Source organism: Cajanus cajan, chromosome 1, assembly GCF_000230855.2.
Source record: "Cajanus cajan strain Asha chromosome 1, NIPB_CcT2T_4, whole genome shotgun sequence".
NCBI classification, from domain to species: Eukaryota; Viridiplantae; Streptophyta; class Magnoliopsida; order Fabales; family Fabaceae; genus Cajanus; species Cajanus cajan.
This window is the reverse complement of record NC_138517.1, coordinates 29,012,676-29,018,972: the sequence shown is the minus strand read 5'-3', so window position 1 is coordinate 29,018,972 and position 6,297 is coordinate 29,012,676. Positions and strand designations below refer to the sequence as shown.

The following is a 6,297-nucleotide window of genomic DNA, read 5'->3' as shown; positions in this document are numbered from 1 at the left end:
TATTTATATATGTGTTGAGGTAGTAAGAGTGTCACACACTATTAATTAAATTATTTTATATTTAATTAAATATGTCTATATATATTATTAATATTGAAAATTAATTAAAACAAATCTATATATACATATTTTTACTTATTAACATGTATAATATATCTCTAATTAATTTATTTATACCTCCTTTCATCTATGTATTTTTCGGTTAGCTCACAATTATTAATTTTATTCTATGATTAATTCATCCAATAAGGTCGGATCTACATAAATCAAATTTTATATGTTAATTTTTATTTACTTTGCTTTATATATATATATATATATATATATATATATATATATATATTTATTTATTTATTTATTCTCTCTTCAGATTTTACTACTCACTTCCTCTCCTCTATTTTCTTTCTCTTTACCAAAAAAAAAAAAGGTTCACACTTAATTTAACTTGAATAAATATTAATATATAGTATTATTTTATAATCAAGATAAATATATGTGTATTCAAATATATTGCTCTTTCTTGTTAGGTTATAATCTGTTAGGACTAAATATATGATGATCATAATTATATTTCCATCAATAACATCAAATTTTAAATTATAATTTATTTTAAGAAAAAAAATTAAATTAGACATCTTTGAGCCTTTTTTAAATTACGCATAATATTGCAATTTTTTTATACTAACACTAACCCCTTCAATGTTTCAAAACATTAATTATACTATGTTACACTAACTAATATATGTACACACTTATTTAAAATAAAATTATACTAACATCCTTTTATATATATATATGTGATCTTTCAAAAACTCATAGATAATCATCGTATATTTAATATTTACTCTTTTTAAAACTCACAGTGTCTATATTCACATGTCACAAAGTAAAAAATAAATAGCCACACATTGCAATTTAAAATTTAAAAATAATACTCAATAATATAACATTCATAATAATTATTTTCTACAATATATTATAAGTTTAATTAGTGTTTTGGCCATTTAATTTATTTTTTTAAGGTTCAATTAATGGTCGTTTATTTTTAAAAGGGTCAATAATTATTTGTCTTATTTGTTTTTAAGTTCAATTTAATCAAATTATTTTGAAAATGTTCAATTAAGTCTTTAATTTTTTAAATTAAGATTAATTTAGTCCAAATTTTTTTCCTGATAGCTTCAAATATTTAAAAAAAGAAGAATAAATTGAATTTTGAAATAAATCAAATTGAACACATTTTGTACAAATAAAAATTTAATTGATACTTTTTAAAATAGAATTATGAAATTGAACCTAAAAAATGAATTAAAGAATGAAAATAATTTTTTTAAAAATAAAAACCAATATAATAATTAAACTTATATTATATCAACACGAGTGAATATCATTTTGTTGCTAGACTCAAGCACGCTACCTTGAAACCTTTTAACATAAAAGAACATTTTTTTAAGAAGATAAATTCAAGATGGGACAGAACATAGACGTAATATCATATATATTTGACGTTTTCTCTTACTAATATTATTTTTTTGTTTTTCTACCCCATATAATAACAAAATACTTATGATATCTATTGATTTTGTAATTGTTTATTTTGATACTAAACAATTGAGAAGACAGTCTATATTGTTAAGTCAGACGAAGATAAAAACAATTCTCAGCAAGGTTTTGAATGAGACAAATATAATACATATTATTATTACTAACAAGTGTGTTTGTATTTCAGATACAAGTACAGGTAAACTGCTAAATAGAGAATATACATCCATACTAGAATCAAGGAGATGTGAGGTAAGCATTGGATAAAGGCTGAGCAAATAAAGGGAATACATGAGATGAAGACTCAGACGATACAAGACCCTGGACGATGGGCAAATCCTAGCAAGAGCACCCTAGACGGAGTCAAGTACTTACAACAACCAACTAGACGGAGACTCGAATACACAGACGATGGTCAAGAAAGCTGTATTGCATTTGAAGACACAATGAGACGAATTATCTAGCATCCACACTTTCGGAAGAACACATGAAGACATCAAAATAGAAGAAGGAAGATAAGAAAAATGGACAAGCGCTTATCCACAAATCAAAATAGCATGTGTCAGAGCAAGTACACCTACAAATCAGTAAAGGACAACGCCTCTGTCGCTACAATACCAACAAAGTACAGAGATATCTTAATGTCAGTCATAGAAGCACACAAATGGTACAAAAGATCTCGAGAAGCGTAGATTATGCAAGCAAACATTAAATGCAAAGTCAGAAGCATTAAATGTCACAATCTGTGAAGATTGTACAAACCAGATGAAAGAATCAGATGATAGGTAATCAAGCATAAAAACGAATTCTGCTCACAGATGAAAGAGGACTACCATCAGAATGAGATGTTAAGTCAGACGAAGCGTATTCACAATTCCCACCAAGGTTTTGAATATGACAAATATAATACATATTGTTATTACTAACATGTGCATTAGTGTTTCAGTCGGATAACGAAAAGTTCAACCAGTTGAATATGGTCAAGCATAATCTGGCTAGACAAAATGTCAGACGATAGAAAGGCCAACATCAAGGCTAAGGTTGATTCAGGCTCAAATCAAATTCAAAGTCTATCAACAGAAGCCTGAGGCATCAGACGCAAATTGGCCAAGGCATCAACATGAAGTGACCATCAGAAAGAACCAATATAAAAGACGAAGTTATCACTTCCACACTCAGACGAAAAGGGTCGTCAAGATTAGACGTAGTATCTTATAACCAGACGATGTCGAGAATGCTGAAGCACGTCTGAAGTCTGCTAATCACATTGAAAGGAATTATACAAGAAACACAAGAGGACATCGTCGTGAATAAAAAAATTGGGCAAGCATGCATTCACAAGTCAAAGTCGAGTGCGTCAGAGAAAGGACACCTATTTTTTAGAAAAAGACAGCACCGTAGCGGCTAAACTGATGAGAAAAGTACAAATATACCTAGATCATGATTGGAGTCAGATATCGAAGAAATCAACTACACAGAGAAGCTCCACAAATACAAGCAAGCATTTAATGCAAGATCAAATGCATTAAATGAGAAGACATTCATGATCATGAACGAAGCGTCCATCTTCTACGACACAAGCCTACGCTCTACCGAAAAAATTCAAATCAAAAGCAACGGGCTGATATATCAAAGAGTGTATAAGTATCGATGCCAAGAAGAAGAAGAATAGAGAAGTTGAGAAAAACGTGCAATACAAAAAATAAACTCAAGAGCATAAACTATCTTTTTCTTCTCAAAGAAATTCCTGTATATCTGTGTAAAAACTAAGATAGCTTATCTTAGTGAGTGTTGCCAATAGTTCATCCTCTCTATGAGAGTAACAAAACACTCAGACACCTATCTCAGAAAAACTAAGGTTACGCACCTTAGTGAGTGTAGAAATTATCCAATCCTTTTTGTGAGAGTAATACACACACTCAAAACCCACAATTGTTGTAAAGCCTGAAGAGGCTGGTAGAAAGAATACTTGTGAATCAGAAGTGGTTGAGAATACTAGCATTGGTGAGTGAAGCCGACAGGCCAGGAGTGGCCGATAGTACTTGTAGAACCAGAAGTGGTTAAGAATACTAGCGTCTAGTTAACAAGCCAGAAGTGGCTGAGAATACTTGTAATCCTTTGTGATTAGTGGAACCCTTCTGCAGAAAGAAACTGGACGTAGCTCAGATTGAGTGAACCAGTATAACTGTCTGTGCATTCTTTTTACTTTTCAGCATTACATACTTTGCACCTGATCTACTTCGTTTTTCAACAAAGCTTTGGATGAAAAATTATTTGACCTTGTTAAAACTATTTTACCAGACGATAACGTTTTCCAGACTAAAAACCAGTTTATTCAATCTTCTACGTTGAAAATTAGTTTTGTTAAAACAAAAATCACTAGACGAAGATTCTACTTAAATTTTCCAAAACTACTCTTGTGAAATAACTCTAAAATTTTCCTTCGAATTCGAACACACACATTCAACCCTCCCTTTTGTGTGTATTTCTGCTAATCTCAATTGGTATCAAAGCTTGACCCCTTGGGTTGAGCATCTAACACTGCAGGCGAAACGATCATGGAAAATGAAGGACAAGCCGTAAGCCGACCACCCTTCTTCAAAAAAAAAATATATGCTTATTGGAAGCAAAGAATGATTGCATTCTTTGATGCATGTCATATAGACATGTGGGACGTTGTTGAGCAAAGAAACTACATTCCCCTAGATCAAGCTGGCAACAAGAAACCCAGAGCACAATGGACTGAAGAGCAAAAGCAAAGATTCGTGCTGAACTCCAAAGCACACAATGCGCTCATGTGTGCTCTATCTGAAGAGGAATACACTAAAGTTCACAGCTTCAGAAGTGCCAAACAAATGTAGGACACCCTAGCTCTAACCTACGAGGGGTCCCTAGAGGTAAAACGCAACAAGCTAAGCTTGTTGGCACGTAAGTATGAACTTTTTGAGATGGAAGAAAGTGAATCTATACAGACTTTGTTTGGAAGATTCCAAACCATCGTAAATGAACTTTCCTTCCTAGGTAGAACTTATGATAATTTTGATCATATTGACAAATTACTTCGTAGTTTACCCAGAAAATGGAGACCACAAGTCACTACTTTCAGAGCATCCAAAAATATGGAAAATCTCTCTCTAGAGGAACTCATTGGACTCCTTAAAGTTCATGAGCTGGAGTTACAACAAGATGATGCTGGGAGAAAATAGAAGTCTATTGCGTTAAATGTGCAAAAGACAAAATCAACACCATCCTCCTCAAAAGCGCTAAAGATTAATGATACGTCCGATAATAGCTGCAGTGAGGGAACCTGTGACACAGACGATGAAATATCCTTCCTATCAAGGAAGATTCATTCAATGATGAAGAAAAAGGGAGGAACACGATGGAGGAAAACCTTCTAGAGAAAAGGCACAACCATTGTGCTATGAATGTAAGAAACCTGGACATTACAAAACAGAATGTCCGGAACTTGAAAAAGAAAAGGAAAAAGAGAAGAAAAAGTTGATCCCCTTCAAAAAGAAGAAAGCCATGATGGCCACCTGGAAGGATCTTGACACAACATCGTCAGAGGAAGATGAAGAAGCAAAGATTTGTCTCATGGAAGACGCAAACTCATCATCAGAATCAGATAACGAGGAGGTAACTAAATCTGACCTAAAGATTCTTGAGCATGCATATAATCAACTTTTATCAGATTCAACAAAGATTTCTACAGCATATAAGGAACAAAAGAAAAGAATTTAGGAATTACTTGAAGAAAACCGTCTACTGAAAAACAAAAATACAAAACTTCTTTCAACTTATGAAGAAGTAATCAAATTAACCAATGAAAATGATTTATTAAAGTCTGATTTGTCAAAATTCACAATAGGAACTAAAAATCTTGAGCATCTTCTAAAGCACTCCAAGAGTGGGAAAGATAGAACAGGATTATGGTTTGTTGAATTTGAGTCTAAAATCAAGACAAAAACTTATGCATCTTCCTTGTATGGAAAGAATGAACATTTTACGTCTAAATGCAGTAAAATGCATAAGAAGAGGGATTCCAAAACCTCTAGTACTAACACTCATGGACCCAAATCCATTTGGGTACCAAAAACTGAAATAGTACCTGTTGCAGATCTGTTCAACAAAAACAAAAAGTGCCCAATCATGGTACCTGGACAATGGTTGCTTACGACACATGACGGGCGAAAGGTCTATGTTCCTAGACCTCAAGTCCAAGAAAGGAGGGCAAGTCACATTTGGAGGAGGACAGAAAGGATATATCATGGGAATAAGTAAAATAGGTATAACTCCTCTATTTCCATTGATAATGTTTTGTATGTTAAAATATTAACGCATAATCTACTAAGCATAAGTCAATTGTGCGATAGCGGTTATGAAGTATCCTTCAACAAAGATAAATGTACTGTTAGTCAACTTGATTCATCCATATTATTCACGGCTAACAGATGCAACAACTTGTACAAAATAATGCTTAATGAACTAGAAAATCAGAATGTTGATTGCTTAGTTTCATATGAAAATCAGTGGATCTGGCACAAGCAACTTGGTCATGCAAGTCAGAGATTAATCTCAAAATTGAAAAAGCATAACCTCGTAAGAGTACTACCGAATCTTGTGCATCAGATGAACGGTGTATGTGTAGCATGTCAAAAGGGGAAACAAATTAAAAGTTTATTTCAAAGAAAAAATCATGTTTCCACCTCATGACCTCTTGAACTGCTCCATATAGATCTATTCGGTCCCACTAGA

General features: G+C 32.6%; 1 pseudogene; it reads left to right on the top strand.

The window, feature by feature from the left end:
- The first annotated feature begins 4,097 nt into the window (after positions 1 to 4,097).
- LOC145954134 (uncharacterized) lies at positions 4,098 to 5,283 on the top strand (annotated as a pseudogene).
- Positions 5,284 to 6,297: the final 1,014 nt, after the last annotated feature.